Source organism: Ctenocephalides felis, unplaced genomic scaffold (assembly GCF_003426905.1).
Source record: "Ctenocephalides felis isolate EL2017-DRISC unplaced genomic scaffold, ASM342690v1 CF-g0.4_SCAFFOLD_03570, whole genome shotgun sequence".
Lineage (NCBI taxonomy): Eukaryota > Metazoa > Arthropoda > Insecta > Siphonaptera > Pulicidae > Ctenocephalides > Ctenocephalides felis.
Window position 1 is genome coordinate 7,367,061 of NW_020539724.1, and position 27,126 is coordinate 7,394,186.

The window sequence follows — 27,126 nt, forward strand, 5'->3', positions numbered from 1 at the left end:
CTCCTCTCTGAAGCGAAGTCAAATCCTAACCGATCCGACTTCGGATATGATAAGCCCATCTCTAGTGTGAACATTAGATTGGATCACAATATGTTACATGATTCTTATACAAATCTTTTACATTTTTGACAAACAATTATAAATCAATATTTTTCAATATAGAGCTTAACTCAGCTCACGGACCTACCCTAGGTCAGTACTACCAATTATACATTTTTCTATTTCAGTTCAAAAAAAGCAAAGAGATGTAATAATCATACACGTATATAAAATTCGTGAATAATATTAATAAAATGTTACTCAAGTTTTCTGTGTACGCAAACTTCAAAATAATGCTCAGCAATTTCATTTCATTTAATTCAAAGCAAAGACATGAAAGTCTCATCCATTACCCACATGTTCATTTCTTTTATTACCGATTCAAACAAAAAACGACTTTAATATCTCGAAACATAGAATTTTGTGCCGTATAGTAATATAATTTTATGTTATGTTTATATGATATTGATTTTTCTCTGAAAACATGAATTTTTACATTGACAAACTCTCGGGCGGCACGCGAGGACGTGTCCCGACGCGATAAATACGTCTTGTTATAATTCCGTAGGCATCGTGTTAGCACATAAAAAGCGGGCAATTGAATTAAATTTTCGAAAACGATCGTTCGAAACGGATGGATACGATCTCTCAGGTAGCTCAGAAGTATCATAAATGATGGCAATAAAGAAAACAACACATCTCTATTTCACTAAGGCACTTGGAGGTGTTTTTTCAGACCTTTTTAAGGAGTTGAGAGAGGACCCTTTTATTGTTGTTAGTTCTAGCGATGACTGCTTGAGAAATCTTCGGAATTCGGGAGAAGAATTTTTATACTCGCTTCTTAGAAGTATTATTAAATATTATAGTCATTATTTAACAATCTTACTAAAAATCGGAAACAAATTTGAATTTAGGTTCTACTTTTTCAATATTCTTCGTAAATTTCTGCCCTAGCATGGCAGCATAAATTTTTATATATGCATATTTGCATTGAAGAATCAAATATATGACTAATTTAGAAAAGCACATTGAGGTGTTTTACAGACCTTTTCAAGAAGTTGAGAGAGGACCCTTGTATTGTTATTAGTTCTGACGATGACTGCTTGAGCAATCTTCGGAATTTATGAAAATAACTTTTCTACTAGCTTCTTATCTTTGGAAAAGCTCTATCGAATTATTTAACAATCTTACAAAAATTTTAAATAAAATAATATTTTCAAGCTACATTTAACATTCTACATATATACTGGTGATATAATTAATCAACAGGATTATTTTCATTATCAGTGAAATAGCGTCAATTTTAATATCTGAATTTTAATATCTTTGCTGAAGAGAACATACTTCTAAAATGAATTTTGATGTTCCATGCATTGACCCAACAATAAGGGTTAAAATTTAAAACATTCTATTTTGACCCATTTGGAGTACCCCAATCGGGTTCAAATGTATGACCGACCCTCACTAACTTTGGAAGGCCGAATATTATGACAAAATGATTATATTGTCTAGGAATAAAACATAGGTAAAATTAAAAACAAAAGTAATAATGCTAAGTATTGTATAATTAAAAACAAAAGTAATAAAGCTAAATAATGTTTAGCTTTCTACTTCTAGTCGAAATTGCGTCAAAAAATAAAACAGTAAAAAACGAGGCCGGTTCTTAATGTAAAAATTGACAAGGACACCCCTAAGCAAACAGTAACATAATATATTTCCCTGATACTTGATAAATCAAATATTTTATTGCATTAGGGCCAGTGCGCGCTGAATGTCGTATTTTATTCAACATTTCTAAACGAAGTTACAAGCCAGGACAAAGGTTTTCTATTTCCACAATCATGCATCGGGGTTGATAACAAAAAACCTTTTATTGATTCCGATAATGGTATTGATAATATATTAGAAAAAAATTGGGAAAAAGTAGATTTTTTGCGAATGTTCAACGAGACGAATCTCGAATTCCAACAAAAATATAATCAAGATGCATGATATTTTTGATAATAATTAATAATAATAATTTGATAAAAAATCAAGTTACAATCTTGTTAGCACTTAGAAAGATTCTAGTTGGAATTCATATAGAATTAGATATTATAGACTTCATTAAAGATCAAATTAGTTACAACATAGTAAGAATCTAGTCAGTTACTTAAGTAAATTAGGTTAATCTTTACTTTCGCATGGAAAAATTTTTATAGCCAAGTATTATTACTATCAATCGAATTAATTTAATTGTCATCGCGTAAATCTATTGATAGTCCAATGAATTTCGAATTTGTGTATTTCAATAGTTCGGATTAATATTATATCTATATGTGGAATAATGTATCATTCGCCAGGACATTCCGATATGATAAATTATAATCTGACACTCGGGTCACATAAAACCAATTGCGATCTGGATACGTATTTTGTGCATAATGAATTTTGACATATTGCCTAATAGAAATGTAGAACTGGATATATTCTTTAATATTAGATTTGATAGTGATCTGTTAGTAGTTTGATTGATACGTGAATTGTTTAATGGTTCCACTAAAATTCTATGTATGGTAACAATCAATCTTTCTATATTTGATAAATTTATGGTAGCTATGTAATGTGTCATGTATTTTTTTTTTTTATTTATTTTTTATTGGCTTTGTAAGCTTGTACATTGGCCATTGTCTACAGAATTTCACATCTACAAAAATTAAGACTAATATACATATATATATATAAATCCACATGCATACATACTCATTCACACACCTATATATATATATATACACACATATACATATATATATATACACGCATATACACACACAAAGACACATCAATATACATATACACCTAATTTTAATTACACATGTTGAATCTCTATACCATTAATCTAGTTTCACATATATACTCGTATATAGCATCATAAGTTACAGTGTCTGCCAACATCGGTCTCAGGTTTGTGGGAAGTGGGATCCTCAGTTTTGTTAATTTATTCCATAGTTTTTCTCTTTTTTCCTCCATATGTCTACACTCCATAATTAGGTGATTGGCATCTGCATTATTTGCTTCGCCAAGACAATGACAATACGGATTGATGTTAATTCCGATCCTATTCAAGTGGAAAGGCGTAAAGGTGTGATTGGTTCTCAGACGATTAAAAATGCAGTAAAAATGACGACTTCTCGTAAATTTGTCGAACCATGGTCTGACAGGAATTTGTTCTTGTATGGCTGCATAAAACTGTCCTTTTTCACGACTTGACTCTTGGAATTCCAATTGCCACTCCTTATATATCTTTGCCTTAAAGAGGTTTTTGATATCTTGGTGGGATATTCCATCTTCTACGATTATACCCGTGTTTATTGCATCTTTTGCTCCTTTGTCAGCAGCTTCATTCCCTGTTACTCCAATATGACTCTTGATCCAAATTAAGTAAACGGATTTTCTTTTCGAGAGTATGTTATGTATATGATTAAGAGTATCTAACACTAAAAAACTTGGGTCCCTGCCTATAGATAGCAGGCTCTCTAAAGATGATCGGCTATCACTGAATACAACGGCTTTCTCCAAGCTAAGTGAGGCGATGTTCCGAATACATTTGTTTATGGCGTACATTTCAGCTGTATAAATCGACGCATTTATATCTAACTTATATTTAGTATATAAGTTAGTGTTCTGATGATAGATGCAAGCACCTACGCCCTCAGGACCTTTTGAACCATCTGTGAAGAAAACCTCGAAGTCCGGAAACGTGTTTTTAATTTTATCTTCAATTTCTAATCTATACCCCCAATCAATTGGACTGCTATATATATTACAAAATTCCGTCTGTATGATATTTTGAAGGTTTGTAGTCGTGATTTCATAGTTGAAGTAGAATTTTGTTGCTTTGTTTTGTTCTTCTAATGGCTTGCATTTGTATTCAGTTTCTGAGATCACTGACATAAGTATAGGTTTCTTCTTATTTTGCCAATATTGTCTGTTCTGACAGTTGTTAGCACTACTAATTTTTTGTATCACCTCTACGTTGTTGGACCTTATTCTGTCAATAACGAATTTCGTTGCTAACAGTTTCCTCCTCAAATGCAGAGGCATTATGTGTGCTTCCACATGTAAGGCGTTAATGGGCGTTGAACGCAAAACTCCCAGGCAATACCTTATAGCTTTATTTTGCAGGGTATCCAGTTTGCGTAGTAGATTTTTACTTGCATCCCCATAAATGAAGCAGCCATAATCAAGTTTAGATAATATAAGCTGTTTATATATCCTGATTGCAACCTTCACGTCAGCGCCATACATCATGTGATTTAATACTCTCAAGATATTTAATGCATCTTCACATTTTCTTGACAGATTTTCCAAATGTGGACCCCATCGTAATTTGTTATCTATAGTCAAACCCAGACATTTTGTGGTAGTTTGTATTTTTAAGGTGTATCTACCTAATTTTATTGACTCCATCGCAATAGAATTCCTTTGTCTGGTGAAAAACGATACTGCACTTTTATTCTCGGAGATTGAAAATCCCAGTGATGTGGTCCATTTTCCAAATGACGTCATGGTCTGATCCATTTTTTTGATCACATCATTTAATGACACTCCACTATGTGATAATATTAGATCATCTGCATATTGCATGATCCGAGCGTCCTGGCCAATCTCATTTTGAAGGTGTGCCGTGTATACGTTGAACAACAAGGGACTAAGGACAGAACCCTGAGGTAAGCCTTCCGACATATACCGTGGCCCATAATGTGTATCTTTACATCTGAGGACTAATTTTCGATCTTTCAATAAGTGATAAATGTGAACAATAAATCTCTTAGGGAGTTTTAATTCATATAGAATGTTTATTAAAATCGGTATTTGAACCCTGTTGTATGCGTTCTCCAAATCCAAGTTGATAGTCAATACACAATTTTTCTTGGCCAGGTTGTTGTGAATTTCATAGACGAAACTAGTTAGAACATCATACGTGCCTCTTTTGCTTCTGAAACCTTGCATGTAACTTGGCAATTTCTTCTTATTCTCGAGCCACCACTCGATTCTTCTTTTCATTAAGCGTTCGAATGTTTTGGACATACATGACGCTAGAGAAATCGGCCGATATGATTCTATTTTTGTTGCATCCTTATTAGGCTTTAGAACTGGTATTGTGATATATGTCCTCCAGTCTTTTACAGCAATCTCTTTAGTCCAGATGTCGTTGAAGACCTTCAGTAGAATTTTTTTTTCCCTTATCTGATAGGTTACTTAGCATGGGGTAATGTATATTGTCATTACCCGGCGCAGTATTACTATTCCTTTTTAGTGCCAAATGTAATTCATCAATAGTAAAGGGACCTTCTAATTCGTCATTTTTTTCCATGTCCTGTATGTTGACGTCATTAATTACCGTATCCGGAGTAAGTGAGTTAAGAAACTGATCAGCTAAGTTATTAGGAAATGCATTGGTTTGAGTGGCTCCATTTTTCATGACCTTTATATGGTGCCAGATTTGTTGTGAAGACATGTCTCTGGAGAAAGAGTTACAAAACTCTGTCCATTTATCGTATTTTTTCTTTTTAAATACAAATCGACACTTAGCTTCCGCTCGCTTGTATTTTATATAATTGTCTATGTTTGGTATTTCTTTGTATTTCTTAATTGCTTCCGATTTTATTTTCTTCACTTTGTTGCACTCCTCGTCCCACCAAGGATTTGATTTATTTCTATATTTCGTACCCAAATACGGATTTGTTTTTGGAATATTCATTAGTGCTGCATTATTAATGCATTCAATAAACTTGGAATAGGAAATCATCGGATTAGAGTTGAGATTAGTATTCGACAACATTCTGTCTACAGTTTGCGCATAACCTGACCAATCTGCATCTTTAATTTTCCACCGATATCTGTTTACTGGACTATGATTGTATTTAAACTTATTATCATTGCCTAATTTAACATTAATACTAATTGCTAAATGATCAGACCCTAGAGTTTCATTTAATACACTCCATTCAGCCCTAATCATCACTGATGGGCTGCATATTGTTAAGTCTACCGCGGAAGGATTCCTATCGTGTCTTCTTATCATTGTAGGTGTTCCGTCATTCATAAGACATAAACCCTCTGAGTTTATGGCTTCACTAAGATTTATGCCTGCATTATTGTTTTTTAACCCTCCAAAACTTATGTGGTGAGCATTACAGTCCCCTGCTAGTATTAACGGTTGATTTAGTTCCTGGAATAGCGACACCCAATATTCCGTTCCTGTCTTGTGCCCGGGGGCACAATAAATCGCCACAATATTAAGTGTTATGTTATGTATGGCCAGCTTAATTCCACAAATCTGAATTTTATTGGTAATGAAACTGTTTAAATTTAACGTCTGAAATTGGTATCTTCGGTGGATAAGTATTCCAACTCCTCCATAACCATCTTCCCTATTCTTTGATATAAAGGCGTATCCAGATATCTGAAATCTATTATTATCTTTGAGCCATGTTTCAGATAATATTACGATATCTATATGGTTGGTGTTTAAATAGGATTCTAGATGCAGCTTATTTGAAAAAACAGATCTGATATTGATTTGAATAATTTTTAGCATTATTATTATTATTATTTTATTTTTTTTTTAGTTATTATCACTAAATAATTTTAAGCTTCCATACGTAATATACTGTGCTCACAGCCAAATCAAACTTGTTTGTCGGGTCCAACTTTGGACCTCATCATTTTGTTTAGTATTTCTGACAGCAGGTTATAATGTTCAGCGCTACTAGGAATGTATATATGTTTAATTTTTTCAATGAATTCGTTTAAGAAATTTAATGAACCATCTTGTTGAACATTGCTATTATTTTCGACTATTGCAGATTCACGTTCCACGCTCGGTTTTAACCTTTTTCTTGGGTTGAGGTTAAATTCGGTTTTGTTATTTCTATTTGATACAGGTTCCTTCACTGACTGTTTTTTTATTGAGGATCCAGAATTGAATGGAGTATTGCTTTTGGTAATTTTGTAAGTCGCTCTTTTAGGTTTATGAAAGGTTGTCGGATTTAAAAATTCCGGTTGCTCCTCCTCCTCTAAATCAGAAAGGGCGTCGAACCTATTTTTAGTTATCTTGCTGTCTGTACTAGATGCAGGTTTTGCATACAAACCTGGAAATTCTTTATCTTTGCCCGTGAAACTGAATCCGGCTTTTGACTTGTTTGCATAGCTGTCTTTATATAATATATTTCTGGCTTCATGGTATGCTAGATTCTGCCAAGCCATAATTTCTTTAATTTTTTTATTTTTAATAAATACCGTGCATTCTTTATCATTTGCAGGGTGATCCCCATTGCACAACGCACATAGAAATTTGGATGCTATACATATTTTCGCATTATGTTCTCCGGAACATTTCATACATCTCTCTTTTCCTCTACATTGGTCCTTAACGTGATTGAACCGACAGCATTTGTAGCATTGGACCACTTTCTGTACAAACGGTCGAACCTCACATTTTACCGAATGTATAGCTACCTTATTCGGTAAACTTGTGCCCCTAAACGTTAATTTGACACATTGTGATGAGTATTTTATTGTATTATTATTTTTCGGTCTTAAACATACCACGTCTATAACCGGAATGTCTGTTTCAATGGCGTTTATAATTTCTTGTTCTGAGAGATTCGCATCCACATCAAATATTATGCCATGCCTTGCAAGTAGGTATTTTGGGATGTATGCCTTCAGATTATTTTTTTCTAAAATTTTGTCATCTAGAATTTTGTTCGCCACCCTGGCGCTTTTAAATTCCATCTTTACTTTATTTTTTCCTATAACCGAAACTTCTGTCAAACCAAATTTGAAATATGCCCCTGCATTATGTATGATTTTTCCCAAGGCCATCGGGTGTAGTCGGCCTATATTTTTGTCCTTGGATTCAACAAATATAGTGTAAGGGCCCATATCGCAACCTTCGAAACGTATCAAATTATTTAATGGATTAACTCTTTCATCTGATTTATTTTGATCGTTTATATTGTTATCACTTATTAGATCTTTTGTTATTTCCATTGTTGTATCACTATTATTTGACGCTAAATTACTGTTTTCCCCTTTGTTTTCCTTTTGTTCTAACGTTTCCCTTTTATTACTATCTACACTTACATCGTTGATATTATATTTATAATTAACATTAACACTATTCTTAATGTTCAAATCACAACTACTAACTGATTCATTTTCTACACTAATTACACTTTCAGTATCACAAAAATCCATGTCACTCGATCTATTTAAACAAGTGTTCTTTGCATCTGCTGTTGACTTTCCAACCGCAGAGCGGCAGGTAAAAAGGTTTGGGTCAGGTGGTCGGCCGCACTGACCATCCGACTCGGAAGACATTATGCAATTATTTACGATTTATTTATTCGATGTGAATCGCTCGGCTGCTACAATCGAACTGTAAAGTGGTATTTATAAATCGTTCGATGTCATGTATTTATTTGTAGAATTAGTAAAATTATTTTTAACTAGTGGTCCACTAGAATATTATTAGATTCTTATTAGTTTGATTCCACAACTTGATTCTCATTAGATTCAGTTACATTTTTTCCTTAAATAGCCAAATTTTAATTTTTGGTTGATTTTGTCAATTATTGGACATAATGCAATTTTCATGCAATTTGCCTTAAGGCAAAAAGCCTCTTGCATCTAGTTTACTTATTTATTAACTTCCCGTAGGGTAAGTTATTGTAATGGGCCGAAAATCGGAATTGAAAATTTTTACATTTCTCGACGTTTTGAAGGTTTCTGAACGTTTTGGCATACCTCAGAAAAAAATGGATGTGTGTGTGTGTGTGTGTGTGTGTGTGTGTGTGTGTGTGTGTGTATGTATGTGTGGATACAAATTTCCAGTCACGTTTTAGGGCGCACGGATCAACCGATTTGAATGGTTCAAAAAACATTCGATTCCTATTGATTGGGAAAAGAGCTGATTAGTTTTTGGCAAAGGCAGGTCCAGCCGTTTCGGAGATACGGAGCAAAGAGTGCAAAAATAGAAATCGAATTTTTGAGGCGAACGGAGTATCCGATTTGAATGATCTGAAAAACATTCAATTAGTAATGATTGGGAGAAGTGTTTATTAGTTTTTGGCAAAGGCAGGCCCAGCCATTTCGAAGATACGGAGCTAAATATGTAAAAAATGGCAGTTTTTGAGAGAACTAAGCGTCCGATTTAAATGATTCAAAGAACTTTCTGCTTGTCTTAACAAAATAATTGATTTTGGAAAAAAAAATTTTGTTCCAATTTTTTTTTTTTTTTTTTTTTTTTTTTTTTTTTTTTTTTTTTTTTTAGTATTTTGTATATCGAAAATATTTCAGATTTTATTTTGATTCTGACTATAGTTCTAATATACTTTAGAAATAATTTCAACTCTGCAATTCGGTTTATATAATTCTTATAAATATTAGACAATGTTACTATATTTATAATAATCTATTTGAAAACATTCATATTCCTCGAACATTTCGTTACGGTGCGGGAAGTTCCAGCAATTTGCCTCAAGGCACGATGCCATAATTGCCTCAAGACAGAATTCCACTTACAGCTAGTTTAGTTTTTGTTTTGTCTACTTTATGCTTTAATGAACCATATGTGGCTGTATTGTTATTAGAGGTCAAATATATTTAAAAAAAATATATATATTTACATGAATTTAAACAAAGAATTTATGACAAAATCTTCTTGAAAGTGCTGCATTCTCTATATCAACCACGATTTACTCGACATTTCGAAAATAACCAGACTCACGAATTTTTATATTTAATCAAATATTGTCACCCCGCGTTTTTATTCAATTTCCACAACGCAATGTCATGTTATTTTTTCTGTAAACGCGTTTCGGCCGCCCCATCCCCCGTGAGAACGCGATTTCTCCGCCCTATAGAGAAATCCCCCGTTGTGTTGTAAACGACTAAATAATTTTATAATCGCAATAGGCTATAAATCTTCAGAAAACCCGTCTTGTCGGAGTCGAAGTACGTATATTGTGTTATGAAATATTGCGGTTGTGCGAAAGTGGATTATGAAACGGTTAAATCATTGTTTGATATTGTCAGCATGACATTTTTCTGTGTTTCCAAGGAGGAGGCTGTAATTCGATTAGTTGAGCGAAAATGCGAAGTTTGATTTAAATATTTATATATCACTATTTTATGTCTTCAATATTTTTAGAAGTTTCCATTTTTTATTCAAATTAGGATTCGCATCGAGCGAGGGCGATAATCTAGTATAGTAAAGACAAAAACTTTGACAAGAATAAAAAATCTGTTTTGTTTATTTTTTATTGATTTTATAAATAGTAACTAGCTGTACCCATTCACGCTTTGCCGTGATTTTGTTTAAATTAAAAAGTTGAACAAAAATGTGTATTTGTTATATTTAGTTTAAGGTTACTACTATCTGTTCAACAAATTACCTATTTTACAATTTGTCTACGAATTTAATTATCAACTTGTTAATCAATTACCATTTACCTGTCAACCTGTTTATCCGTCTTGTTATTTGTCTATCTACCAGTTGTCCAGTCTACCATTTTATAATTTACCTGACCAGCAGCTATCCAACAAATTACCTTTTCACCAATTTACTTGTCTACCAATTTACCTGTTTATCAATTTATCTGTCTACCAATTTACTTATCGACCTGTTTATCAATACACCATTTTACCTGTCTACCAATTTACCTATCAACCTGTTTATTTGTCTACATATTCGTCTATCTAGCAGTTCTCCTCTTTACCATTTTACAAATCCTCCAATTTACCTGTCCACTAGTTTACCTTTATAAATTCGCTAATTCACCTTATTTATTTACACATTATAAAAACTTAAAGCTCAAATTGATTTTACATAGTAAATTTCCATATGTCTATTTTCACTTTTCCACTGTTAAAAATTCATGGCAGCCTTCCATCACGTCAAATCGTCTTTCGACAATATGAAATGAACGATGCATTAAAATTAATAGCATTAAATAAAAAGCTATTATTCATTGCAATAAAAATACGCTATCATAAAATCGGATTGGCGTTAATACTAAACTGTTCAGTTTTTATTTTATTCGTCAAGTTTTATTCTGCACTCATACGTAAAACGAGCTTTTGTGACTCACAATGAAAACAGCTTTATATGTACACTGTCGGCTGTCGGTGAATGTTGTTCTCTTTTCATTGTAATTAAACTTTTTCAGTCCGATTGCACTATGCAATTACAAAACGTACTTTTATATCGAGTGCGCTTCAGGAAAATTGTAAATTGTGATAAATAAATATCGGCTAATAGCAATCTAATTGCAGTTGGAAATGGATAAAATTTAAATATCGGCATGGTACATAAATATTATAATAAATCGATGTGATTCCTGATTGATATTCAAAGATTATTGAATTTAAATACATAGAAGTCAATTGTGAAATGTTTGAAATGTTTCCAAGAAATTGTTTTATATCTTATATATATAAAAATGAATCACAAAATGTGTTGGTAAGCGCATAACTCAACAACGCCTGGACCAATTTGGCCAATTCTCTTTTTAAAATGATCGTTGAAGTCCAAGGATGATTCTTTCCCGGCGAAAAAAAACAAATATCTGATATAAACCACTACTTTTTCTGATATTTATAATAATTATCCAGTCGATCATAACATCATCCCCAAATATTGCGAAGTGTTCATACACATATCTACTAACCATCGGACAAATGAAGTGTCTAATCCTTGGAGCGTTTCCTCTGACATATGTAGACGTATACTCGTATATCATTACTGCATGCACCAGCCGATGTGCATTATGCGGGGGCACACCAGACCATAGGGTGTTATAGCAATTGCACAACCTCAAATATATACACCCTTATCAGAATTCACCACACCACACACCAACGAGAGTAGTTGTAAAGAGAATTTTTGAATTGGAATTCACACTTTTCAGAGATTGGTTTGATTGGATTTGATGGAAGATCAGATGTGTGAAAAATAAAAAAATCGGGAATTTTAAACCGTGCCCCTTTTCCAAAATATTTAAGATTAATTTTATTTAATTTTTTATTTATTTTAGCAGTAAGTTCAAAATTGATGATCAGAATATTTGAACTTACTGCTAAAACCTCATGGTCTCAGGATCCAGCATATTGCACATCGTATGGGATCGGATAAATGAATAAAATAGGCAAATTATATCAACGAATGAATTATTTATAAAAAAATATCTTGAAAATAGAACACATATTACACGAACATTGAGAAACAAAAATAATTACACCAGAATTGTTGATTTTAGCTAGATTTGAGTAATACTAGAACAAGCCATATTTGGGCAAGCCAGATTTTAGCAAGATAAAATCAAGGCAATCGAGATTAGGGCAAGCAAAATTTTCGTGAGGTTTTAGCAAAATTTTAGCAAAATTTTAGCAAAGTATTAGCAAATTTTCAGCAAGATTTTACCAGGATTTTAGCAAGATTTTATCAAGTTATAATCAAGTTAGAATCCTAGTTGAATTAGAAGATTTTTTGATACTATTTTACATATAATTAAAGCACAATTCAAGTCATAATTAAAGTAGATATAATGGAGTTTCAATCAAGTTTTCAAAATCTTGTTTCAAAATAATTTTGATAACACCATTAGAGAAGTTTTGTAGACTGCTTCTTGGGTGACACAGATATACATAATATATTTAGACAATTAATTAATCAAGATAGCAAGATTTTATAGAGATTTTAGTAATATTTTAGCAAAATTGTAGTCGTGATCAAGTCGAAATGAAGATAGAATCTAGTCAGACTGTGTCAGAACCAAATTAGAATCTAGTTTTTAGTATCGGTTTAATATTGTTTGAGCAAGCGGGGTTTGAGCATTATAAATATAGTGAGATTTTAGCAAGATTTTAGCAAAAATTTAACAAGTTTCTATTAAGAAAATCCAGAAGGAATTAAGTAAGAATCAATTTAGAATCTATTTGGAAGCAAGTTAAAATCTTGTTATAATCTACTTAGGACCAAGCTAGAATCAAGTTGTAATCGGTGTTTCAAAATTGGTTTAGAATTTTTATAAATATTTTTTGAGCAAGCGAAATTTGAGCATGATGAATGTAGTGAGATTTTAGTAGTAAATTTAACAAGATTCGAGTAAGAATTTTATTACAATCTAACAAATTCGAATGGAGTCAAATCAAGTTAGAATCCTAGTAGATTAGAAAATTATCAAGTTAGAATCAGTTTGGAATCAAGTAGGAATTCTAGAATCTAGTTGAAATCAAGTCAAAATCTAGTTAGTATCTGCTCAAAACCAAGTCGGAATCAAATCATAATCTAGTTTTCAAAATTGGTTCAGTATTTTTTTGAACAAGACTTGGAAAAAAAATGAGTGTGTATGTATAAATATTCTAGTACAAAATCTGTAACCCGACACGTTCCTAATACTGAAAAAGGCTTTTTTTCTAATGGCCTGTGGCGTCGCCGCCGACGAGGGAAATGGGGAAAAGCGAAAATTTTCAGTTGGAGTTCCTTTGATCACTCGAAACTTGAACGATACAACGATACAACGGCGTTCGCATGAGCGTCGACCTTCGTTCGTTATTTGTATTAGACATCCGCTAGGCCGCCCTCAGCCTCCCCAGCCGCCCCGTGTACGTATTTGCACTACGCGCCGAGTAAAGAGTGAAACGCTCGAGACGTATATCGTATTGTTTGCACGATAAAGAATGGTATTAAAAATGATAGCTGGGGAGCTGGGGGTAGGGTTTTATGGTAGTAGTATTCATAGTTTTTTTTACTACCATCTAATATTTATTTACTATTAATTACTACTACCAAATTCATCAAACCAATCTGGACCTACGGAATTGAGGTCTGGGGCTGTGCTGACAAATCGAATATATCTATAATGCATAGAACACAGTCAAAATTTCTACGTACAAAACTTAATTTTCCGTGGTCCGTGACAAATAAAACCATTCACAGCGACCTTAACATAAAAACGATGCAATTAACGTTCAAAGAAGTTAAGGAAAAATACAAAAGCAAACTGGACTCGTATTCGAACCCATCAATAGTTGACATTTCTCAACCTTTTGGCATAAGGAGATTAAAACGACACTGGCCTTTAGACTTAGTCTTAGATTAGCTCTAATATAATATTATCATATTAATTGTTAAACTAAGAAAATCTCATTGGAGTTCTTCTTAGACATCGCTCTTAAATATTGTCAATTTAGCTCATAAGAATCTTCATGTATTTCTGATTGCTAAATAAAACAGAGTTAAAAAAATCTGTTTCAAAACTGTGGAAGATTGTTTTTTTTTCTGGGAAATGTATTAATATATCCAGGGTCATGAACAGCAAATTGGAAAAAAAATTAAGCGTTTTAAGTCCAGAATTATTATTTTTTTAATTTTTTTATTTCCATAAAATTAAAACTGACAAGAAAGCATTCAGTAATTATTGTGACTAAAACAAAAAATAATATTTTAAGAAACTGCCCATTTGTAGTATAGGTTCAGAAAACTAAAATCCTCATATTTCCATATAAGCCCATGGGATCTATTTCCCTAAATATGATGTTTACATACAATTACATTGACTTAACTTATGTAACAGGAATAAGTCTTTTCCTGTCGTGACAAATCTTTCCTAAATCCTCACGTTTTGGTCCGAATCGATGTTTGTTCCTTCATTATTTCTCTAACTATTACATTTGCTAGGGATCGTATGTAACATAAGTTCTTATTTGAGAAAGTACTTTACGATACACTTGCGTCCATATAAATCCCAAAGAAATAGGACGGGAAACTTTCGCCCTCTAATAGGGGATATATATATATATATATATATATATATATATATATATATATATCATAAAATTCTATATATATATATATATATATATATATATATTACGTTCGTTTATTATTATATTTCGAGAGTAACAATATTCGAAATAAATTTAATGGAAGATTATATTTCATACGTGGTTTTGATGTTAAGAATGAAACGTCGCAATGAATTACTCCATAAATCATCGCAGATGTTATTGCTATATATAAATTCCAAAGCAGCAAATATTACTATCATGTTATATAAAATATATTTTATAAATTACTGTTATATTTATAAAAATATTCTGGAAAGTTGGTAACTAAATACTAATGTAATATTTTACTTTTTCATAACATTTTCTGCAGATTTTGCGACGGTAGTTTTATTTATCATTTATTTTTTATGCCTCTAAGTGGTAAGGATAGGTCACCCTTAATTTTTATTTTTATTATTTAGGGAAATTTCTTATATTTTTTGTAATTGTTTTTTATTTTCTATTTTATTTACAACTGTCCAGGTAAATTAATAAATTTGTGGCATTTTCAATTGTTTTGTATTTAAAAACATTTTGTTATTTGTAATTAAAAAAACGTACATCCCTAAATTTTTACCCGCTTACAAACATTTTTTTCGTTATATTTATTTTAAAATGCTAAACAACGCTTGCCGATTTGGCCAGTATATATATATGCATACATACATACATACATATATATATTTATATATATATATATATATATATATATATTGTAATTATTACTAACTAAAATTTTTATTGCCCAAAGTTCAGATATTAAGCAGCTTATGCCAGTAAAATTATTCATACGTATATTTTCTACAAGGGGAATTTTCTATACAATAGTTATTATTGGAAAACTATTCATGAATATATAGATTGCGTATATCTTTCATCTCAAAAGACTATCAATAAAGTATCATAACGTTCCCAATGCTGATTTATGACAAAGATTAAGTCGCTTTTAGATTTATTCATATACTAATCCTTGGATATAAAGCACTAAGGAATATTAGAAATAAAATATAGCACTTTGTGTTATTATATACCATCAATTTTTTAGTCTACTTGATGGATATACAATATAACTACAAAAATATTAAAAAATATTTTATTGTGCACTTGTTATTCTATGACAGTATAAATACAAATTTGATCAATTTCAATTAAAAAATCAACATACTTTATATAGAAAATCCAACTAATTCGTTTGGTTAATTGGCCTATTATCGCCCAAAGTCTCAAATTTAACACCATATACATATAATAGTAGGGGTTTGTCAGATTATTATAATAAATTGATCAGTATTATGTAACAAATCAATACACGGACAACATATATGCGTGACATGTAGTTTGTTGGACATGAAACCTTTTTATTACGATATTTTATCATAACATGGAATCATTGAATTGACACTCACTATATTATTTAGGGCCAAATATAGTAATGTAAACACACACACATACACACACACATATATATATATATATATATATATATATATATTAATTTGGAAATATGAACAAACAACACTCTTTTTTGCAGTAATTTATTTAATAATAATTTTCACAAACGTTTCGAGACTAGGTTTGTCTCATCATCAGTGTGTTATAATTTAAAATTTAAAATATGGAAACCTAAATTATCATTTTGTGTTATCCATTACAAGTCGCTCGATATACTGTCCTCTGCCACACCAACGGTTGTCGGTGTCCGCATTCTCTAACCACTTGAAAACCACTTGAAATTGAATAGTCACGCAATCAGATAGGAAAGGAAGGATTATCATTATAAACGTTCGAGGCTCGGTATATATTTCATCATCAGTAAAATATATTATATTTTATATTTAATCACTAAAATATGGACAAGAACGTCCGTGTTATCCGATGCACGTAGTCATTTGTTCGGTGTTTTATTATTAACATAAATTTTTACATTGTATTATCAAGATAGAAAATGATATAATGTATTGCTGTTGAACAAATAAAAAATATCGACGGATATACTCAGAATAAAATAAAAATTCACTAGTGAAAATCTATCACATTCTTCTTATTGTCTTAATGTATTTGCATGAAACTGTTCTTATACGAGTCCACCTATTCATTTAATACCATCCATTATAAAAATGTTTTATTCATAATTTCACAATGTTTAAATAGGCAATATTTTGCTTACCAATATCTTGTTGTTTGTTGTTTTTTATTATTTAAATGCATTTGCCATCATTGCCATTAACTGGCATCGTATACCATTTAACGTCGAAACAATTTTTAATCTATTTTCATGTCGAGGCGTTGAGTGTTGAGCAAACACAGCGAGAATTGTTCCGACAAGGAATTTTTTTACATTGTTCGATGTGTTATTTCCAATTGCTTTTATTTTCTTTATTTTCTTTGGGGGCTCGATCTTGTCTCTCGATTCAATATTGAATTATACATAATGCGCCGAAGTAAGTCCCATCTCGCGAGCCGGAACGAGCTATAGACCCGGGACGATGCGAACTTCGCAGTATAAATAACGAGAAATGGGAAACGAATGCTCAAATTTCTACTGTTCGAGAGGAAAATTATAGATTTTAGTGTCGTTAAGTGATAAAGAATTATTGGCTTTAAGTTCTTTGGGAATATCAGCGGCAGTAAAATTTTTAAACTACTATTCATACACGCAATATTCATCTTTAAGCTGTTCATTTTTGTTAATTCAATTTAATAGCACTAGATAATCACTGTTAAAATCTAATTTAATTTTAATAAGATTTGAGGAGGTAAGAATTGAGCAAGTTAGATTTGAGCTAACATTATTTGGTAAGGTGACCATACGTCTCAGTTTGGCCGGGACAGTCCCGGATTTGTACCTTGTGTCCCGGGTTTTTCTAAAAGCAAAATTTGTCTCGAATTTAGATTTTTTGTCCCGGATTGTATCGGTTTTTTAAAAATTTATAGGTAAACCTTGTCTATTGATATATTTAATTCAACCCTTCTTTATTCTACACATAACTTTGCCATTATTAATAAAAAAAATCGTTGTTTAATTTGTCTATTTCGCAGAAGGGTTGCCTCTATTTCAATTTCCACTATGTATGTATATGTGTTTATTTCAGTTAAGTCGTTCTGTATACAATTCAATCTCTTTCATAATATGACACCCTTAGCGCTAGATTTTGTCAATGTTTGCAAAAGCGATAACATAGCTGTATCAACAGCAAAACGCCTACATGATCGCTCATGGCGAAACTGAAATGTTTTTTTAATAATACGATATGAAAACCCTCTTCAATCTACACCCAAATGTTTGTAAAGGATTTGGGTAATTAATATTCAAGGTAATAATTTATTTTTGGAGTTTATATTTTATCAATTGAAATACATATATCACTACTGCTTCACATCAAGCTGCCAGAGACAAAATCCTTGTAGTTGCTTGACCAACTTTTTTGCCATAAAACCACGGAGAAATTTAAAAATGACAAATTTGCAATAAACATACCCAGTTTTATTCGTTAATAAATTGTTTTAAAACAATCAATTCGATTGTGAAATTGATGAAAATTATCTATTCAATCTCATATTGGTTGATGATCCGTTCATAATTTTTGCATGATGTAGTTATTCTGTATGATAATGATGTGAGAGTCTATTAACACCTGTGTTTTTTGAAAAATGATGCCTATTCCTCGAAAACTAATATAAGCTTTTTTTTTATCTAAAGTGGTATACCAATACATCAGGATTAAATTTAATTTTTATATTTTCGTTCCATAATCCGTGATTTAAATGTTAATCAATTCTAACCGTGGAGCAAAGCTGCTTTGTGATAAATTCCAATTAAATTTTTACAATGTTTTGGTTTGGTTGGATAAATATACATTCATTTAATTGTACGAAATTGTACTTTTGAGTGCACTAAAATAGTGTAAAATGTAAAAAAGATTAAAACAAAATATTCGATCTATTATTCGATCCATCAAATAATGATTCAGTATATAAATATAGATGAATATTATATCACCATAATCCATCTCAGGGCTTCCAAATGCCCTCGGCTCGTATAATCCAAATTATATAATTATCGTTATCTTCGCGGTTGGCTAATTTAGTGATTTAATAATAGAATCCTTACTGCCTCGGCCTGTAATAAAACGCTTAAGGTGGAATTAACATACAAAGCGAATTTCTAATAATTCATATGTCTCTTCACGCACTTTTACTAGTACCTTGTTATATATATTGCATATTTTCATATGACATTAATTTTCTTATACTATGCGCCCGAGAAGATTTATTCCTCGCGAGGGTGAATTTTAATATACACATTTATGGGTATAATATTTTTGTCTCGAGGCAGTTTCCAGGAAGGTAAAGAAGTTTTAAAGATAGATAATATTAGGGGTTTATGCCTTTTTGTTAATTATAGGTTTTAAGTGATCTTTTAAAAATGTTATGATTCAAAAATTTGATCACTAATAAAGTTTATAATGGTGACACATTACGAAACCTAGGACAACTGTATGACTGATATTTGTGTCATCTTCTAAAATCACATTTTATTTGGTGATTAAAAGATGAAGAAAAAAATTGTCTGCTGTTGAAATTGAAAATAATTTTGCACAATACATGTGATTGATTTGATGGTTTCCAACTAAAATGTTAGGAAACGATTAACTTATTTTTTTACTTTTTTGCACAATTTCCCAGTGAACACAATGCCGGGTTGTCACATGAAATTAACTGAGCAGAGAACAATGAGTAGCTCTCAAACAAATAAGTAGGAGTCAAACAAAAAATATTAATAGTATCAGAGATGACGCTGTATGTAGAAAAAGAAAAAGTGTTTTCTGTTTTTCTGTTGAAATCTGTCTTCAATTTTCTTTGTTATGAACCTCACGGAGTCTAAGTTTTCCAACGAATGCAAAATCGTCGAAATCGGTTCGTGCGTTCTGGAGTTATATCGTTAGGAAAGAAAACCCACTTATTTTCATATAATAGATTAAAAGTAAACAGAATTTAAATTTAACGGAATTTAACAAAATCATATCTTATCATTTAAAAATTATTAACACTCTAATTATTGAATTCCGATCAGTAAAATCGCCAACCCTTACCACCCCAACCCTTACCACGTTCTCATTTCTCTGTTGTCATTTCTTACCCGGTCTCGTAATGAGGTTTTTTCTATCGATTTTTATGACAATTTATCTAGCAATTCATAAACCGTCATTCGAATGATAAATGAATGCCTGGAGGAGGATTAATCCAAGGAAAATATATAAAAAAAGCAATCCCTTAATGAGGTCGATGCAATTATTGTATATCTTTGACATTGACAAAGTCGCTTCCTTGGGTTTTTTTAAAGTAAACGGGAGTGGTTTTATTTCAATAATGTTATAGGTTTTTATGCTCTCAATTTGTTATGTATTTTATGAATGAAAGGACGACATACCGTGGTTATTTATGTCGTAATTGGCTTTATTTCTTTGAAAAATTTGTTTTTGATCTGTGCAGGTAATACGTCCAATTACGAATTAGGTTAGCGTGATGGAAATTCAAGGAAGAGAATTATAAGGATATTACACTGTGATATATATTAATACACATACATACAGAATCACCAGTGCTAATACTAGATTTATCACTACCCTGATGAATCTAGTATTAGGACTTTATCCTTCACTCAAAAATTTCTTCATTTGATTTCACTCCAAGTTCTAAAAGCAATAATAAAGTAGGATTAGGGTGTCTTACTACACTTTATCGTTCAAATATTTTCTTTCATGTACTATCGGGTATTAGATCGAATTGTCTATTCGAAGGGTGTGTTAGACCCTCCACCTAGGTATCTTTGATTATGGATTACAATTTCGTTTATCTTTGGGTCTTTGTGAAAATGTTCAATGAAGACAGGCTATTATTTTGAAATTCGCGCGTATGCACGGATTTAACAAATATTTACTTATTGCGTACACACCAAAGTACTAATAAGGAGATGTGTATTTCAAAGACTATATATATATATATATATATATATATATATAGATATATATATTCAATTTAAGTTTGCGTTCTGAAAGAAAGCATGAATTATTTATACAATTTTGGGGTTCAAAAGGCAATACGATAGAGTTGAGCGATACTGGCAATTTTCTATTCGGGTGAAAAATGTTTTATACATTTTTCCCAATGAGAATACTGCATACATTTTCATGAATTTGTGTTCGATTTCACGAATAAACACTGCCATCGACAATTCAGCATCTATTAAAATTTTAGAAAATAGATAAATAAATAATTAAAATATTATTTTAATTTCTTAATTATATGATACTTTCTACATCAATTTTCTAAAAATGATATTCACATAGTTTTCTTTTAATAAATTAAAAGAAAAGGATTCGAGATTTAGACACAAGCTTGATAAGATTTTCATCATTCCAAATATATGTATCATTTTCATTTTTATTGAAATTTATTTAACATCATAATCATTAATATTATTATTTTAAATTTGTATTTGTACTCATCAATTGCTCTTGATAATGAATGATTTATTATAATTTACACTAGTTGTTGTACAAAGTTTGATAACAAAATATTTACTTTCAACAACAAATGTATAACAAAACTTCGGTTTCAAATAAACGAAACTAAAATGTAAAATAAACCACACAAAGCTCGAACTAATCAATATTGACTATATACAAAAAACAATGTTGGTGGTTTCATATGAATATGATACGTATCGTTTCATTTCAATTGTTTAAATTTGCGTTCTGATGAATTTCACTTTGAAATTACTAATTTCCATCGATGTCGAAAATTGAAATTCGATATATGGTATATGAAAATTGGGTAATAATCATGGTAATAGATAATATGGTATAGCACTTGGTAAGATTACCTTTGATTTTAGTAAGATTTTTGCAACTTTCGAGCAAGATTTTAGAAAAATTTTAGAAATATTTAGAAAATATTTTGGTAAGAATCTACTTACAAATATATAAGTTCAATAAAATTGTAATTATAATGAAGTCAGAATCAATTTGGTATCGAGTTAATATCAAGTTGTAATCAAGCTAGACAAGTTACGAAAAATTTTCTCCACACATACACTCACACACAACAATTTTTTCTGAGGTATGCCAAAATGTTTAGAAACCTCTGAAACGTGAAGATATGCAAAAAAATTTTATTTTTGATTTTTGGCTCATTACTATAACATACCCTACGAGAAGTTAAAAAAAGAACTCTCATAATGAACTTTCTACTCAAGTTCAGAAAATTGAGTATTGAATGAACCAATGTCGCAATATCTATTTCTATTAGTTACGTGTTATGAGTGTACTCAAATATTAAATATCATTTTGCATAACTCCATACAATAAATATGATCAAAATCAATTCCGCACTAAACAATTCCGCACATCGTTTTAACAATTTCCACCTCGCGTTAAATCAATGTAGGAATCATTCGAAATTTGTCAACCGCTCTATTATGACATCGCTCGGTAGCATGATAATTCGGTATTTAGACTTCGCAGACACATACACATGCCCTAGTTCGGTATTTCATATAAATTAACACCACAATTAACAGCATAATATGTAAATATGTAATCAACCCCGTCCAGCCGAAGCCGAGGGCGACTGGCGTTTACTGGCAATATATTACCGACAATAATGCGGTTTTGTACACTGAACGTAAATACACATTTATGCAGACACATACAATGCACGCCATTTGGAAAAAATATACATCGCCGGACCGTGCTCTGAATGAGAGAAGTCGGGGGTGGAAATCAGAGAACATCAAAATAGGGTAGCTGGGATAAGGATCATATGTTAAATAATATTACGAGGTATATTTATTTTTAATATCAACATTGGTAAATTTCTTAAATATCAACAATTGGCTGTTTTTGGTTAAGATCAGTTGGACTTTTTACTGCAATCCTACTGGTTTTTTGATATATTATACCTTGAATCCAACTTGATTATTATTTGATTTTGATTTGATTGCTACTAAAATATGAGTAAAATCTAGAGTTCAACGATATTTAGTTTTGCGTTGGAAAAATTAGTAATTACTCGTTTTCAAAAAAGAGCATCCTTGAATTGTGTACTAAAATACAATCAATAAATCAAATTTGAACTATATTTAAGAAACTTCCATCAGTGTTATTTATTCCACATAAAATACATTTTACACCGACTTCTGAACTATCCCATAGCCGCAAGGGTTGCTCCATCGAGTCCTATTTGTTTTTTTGAACTTTTATGAGCGAAAATGACATGTCAAAGCGAAATCAGCCTGGACTGCCGGTTTGCCGATACAAACAAAGGTGTGGCTGGACGATAGGATACGACCAGCAAAAGCCGTCGACGTTAGCCATAAAAAGGCTGAAAATACTGTATGTATAATATAAAACAGTAGGTGACACAAACAGAAAAACCGACCTCGACGTTAAGCCTTTATAGTTTTCTTTTCCTATTATTTATAGTGGAGCTGATGATGGAAAATGTTTGAAAAGGGATTTTAATATTCAGAAGGAAGAAATTCTTTAGATTATGAGAAATATTTATAAATTCAAATGCGAGTTCTTGGAACTAGTGATAAGGTAGTGGGGCCAGAGGCTGGTGATAACAGACTTTTTTAAATTTAATATATCTCGAGATTCACTTGATTATATTTCTACAAAATAAATAAACACACACCGAAATTTTATGAAAGCTCAAATTTATATTACATGTCGGAAATCACTCACCTGCACAGTTTTGTTTATTGCATATATATATATATATATATATATATATATATATATATATATTAGGGTGGTCCTTAAAATGGTCATTTTCGAATTTCCTTGCTCCCAGGGGCTCAAATGGTTCCAAATAGATAAAAAACAATTCTCTGAAAATTTTAGCTCTTAATATTAACGTTTAGATAGAGCGCAATTCGATCAAAGTTTTGTATGGAAATAGCATGGAAAAATTTTCAAAAATTTTAAAAATGTTTTTTAGATGTAATTTAGGGAACAAATGAATGAATAAAACTCATTCATTTGTCGCTAAGTTATATCTAAAACATTTTTTTTAAATTTTCAAAAATTTTTCTATGCTCTTTCCATACAAACTTTGATTGAATTGCGCTCTATCTAAACGTTAATATTAAGAGCTAAAACTTTCAAAGAATTGTTTTTTATCAATTTGGAACCATTTGAGCCCCTGGGAGCAAGGAAATTCGAAAATGACCATTTTAAGGACCACCCTAATATATATATATATATATGTAGCGGGTTGCCAACACGCATAGCGGCTTGTCAACACGCATCACATGTCTCTGGACAGATTGGCCCATATAGTGACAGCACTGAGAAAAACAAAAGGAAATTCAAGTGTCAGATCGGACACGGTTTTTGTTTCTCCCTAGTCGAACTTGCCAAAATATATAATTTTCAAAACCTTTCTTTTTCTATTATAAATAAGAAAATACCAATCACATTTTATTAACGATAAATATGACAACACATAGTGTCGTAGATATTAATCATACATAAAATAAACCAAATATAAATAATATTTTATGGAATTTATTATTACTACAATTTGGATAATATTAGTATTAATATGGAGGACTACTACACCTCCATATATATATATATATATATATATATATATATTTGAATCAATATTTATTGAAAATGTCTAAAAAGCATTCGGTATAGATTTAAACGAATGCCGGAAAATATATCACTATGTAACATGGTACTATTGCTTTGAACAAACAAGCTTTTCGGGTAAATGTTAAACATGGTGCATTCGCTGTTTTTTCATTTCAAAAATAATTCACATCCGACAGCAAATCCTGCACGCAGTATTGGCCATTAATATCGGAAAAGATAAACAAAATTTAGTATGGATTCTCATTTTACTATGGATGGAACAGTACATTTTTAAGTATGTTATACATGGTAACCCAGGAGAAAAATTGCAGAATATAAAATTTATTTCAGTACAAAAAAATCAATTAATATATGAAATCATGTATTAAAAAAGTTCAATATCAAAATTCTAATCTCTCACCCTGCAATTTAATAAAACCCTTTTAATTTCCCGTCGCTTATCACCTTCGCCCAGCAGATGGTCCCTTCGAGGGTTCGAACGACCCCTTCGACAATTAATACACGAAAGAATTAATAGGATTATCGCTTTTGTCGAACTCTTTTATTTACTCGACTGGATGTGACAGAGTAGGAAGCTTTTGCTGATTATTTAATTGAATGATTGAAATGCCAGTTTTTTAAGGATCGGGATTTTTTTGTCACAGTTTTTTTCGTTAAGCCGTGAAACGTTTGCTCTGTTATGGTTTAAATTGGAGTAGTGAAACAAATTTAGTATTTTAATTTTTGCAACAACGTTTGTTATACCATAACCATATGATTATATATCCAATAAATAATATATTCAAGAATTTAATAATTTTGAGACACTTTTCAATCAAAATTTGTATCTATAATTTAAAAGTTTTATTTAGGATTCAAGAAAAGCAAATAATAATTAAAATATAAGCTTAATCAATCCAACAATTTAGATCCAATAAATAATATATTCAAGAATTTAATAATTTTGAGACAACTTTCAGTCAAAGTTTATAGCTCTAATTTAGTAATTTCATTTATAATAATCAGGAAAAGCAAAAATTAATTAAAATATGAGATTGAACACCTTTTATTATATTGCAACTTTAAGATTTTTATGTTTATGGACTATGACTAAATTAAAAGCTTTTGCTAATTATTGAATTCAATGACTAAAATGGCAATTTTTGAAGACCAAGAATATTTGGAATAAAGTGTTTTTTTCGGTAACCTTTGTAGACACATAATTTTAAAATTCTATAAAATTTTAAAAGTATCTAATGTTCTAATCTTAAAGGTTAAGACTTTTGTTTGCACTTATTGGAAAGTTCATGAAATTTGCATTATGGTAAAATGCCACTTACACCTAACACTCGTTAGGAGAAAAGTGTAATTAAGAGAGAGATTCATAAGAGAGAGCTATTTGAAGTGTCAAAAACACACATTTTGGACCTGAAATTTATTTATTTACTCCTATTAAATGAAATTTAAAAATAAGCTTCATGAAAGCAAATTTTGAGTCAATTTATTTAATATAAATTACAAAAACAATATTTTTTGGATTTAGTCAAGGAAAATCGATTTTAATTTCCGATAAGCAGAGGTTTCAGTTGGAATTATACCCAGGCAGTATTGAGCCTGGCATACCCAGACAAAAGACCTAGTCTAGAATACGTAAACGCATTTCATTCACTGTACAAAATGCAAAAAACCTAGTTTAGTAATTGGTTTTCAACTTATGTTTTTTTGAAATATTCAAAATTAATATTTTTAATAATATTGATATTGTGATCTAATTTGCTACCTTAGTATATTGACTTTTATTAGCTACTCTTTTATATGGGCAAAATTTTTTTTTCTATATATATTTTAACAGCAATCAGAACCTTACGTCCTATGAGCTGTTGGGCTAAAACTTCTCCTTCCTTCGTATTTTTTAGATGGTAACCCAATAGTTAATCCATCCATATTTGATAATTTTGGTTATTAGAATTAATCTAATAGGGCTGACTTTTTATTGGCGCAGCAATGCTGGGCAAGGGCTATTTTCACTTGGAAACATATTGCTATCTATATTTCCAAGTGAAAATCGTTGTCACTGCTGCCTGATAACAGGGTGCTCAAAGTGGGTATCGAACCCGGGTCCTCTGATTTAGGTCCCGTCGCTCTTAACCTATATGGGCAAACATTGATTATGGATTAACTAATTTTATAACTGTGAATTTGATTTATTACGAGTTGTACATATAATAATGATTTGATTCCTCATAATACTATTATTATGTGTCTATTCACCCGGCGCTTCCGAAATCGTAAGACCCAACAATCGTCTTGTGCGTATTGTAATGTATTGTGTCGTCGGGCAATCACAATTAATAATATCGTCTCGTAGGGCGCTGATGACCGCCGTGGGCCATTCCTATGATTAGTCACATCCAGAATGTAATAGTTAGTACCATTTCAAAGCCATACTGCTGGCTGATATGGTTATATGCAAATCTGTATTTAGTAGCAACGCCTCTACTCCGAACTGAACTGAATACAATATAATGGGCCGACCCAGCTATATCTGCTACAATTGTCT

The 27,126-nt window shown here is 31.2% G+C and overlaps 1 protein-coding gene across 4 annotated transcripts in view; it reads left to right on the forward strand.

Annotated features, from left to right (window-relative positions):
* Nucleotides 1-27,126, forward strand: part of LOC113382858 (lachesin-like) — a 589,134-nt gene that overhangs the window by 166,315 nt on the left and 395,693 nt on the right. The gene's annotated exons all lie outside the window — the stretch shown is intronic.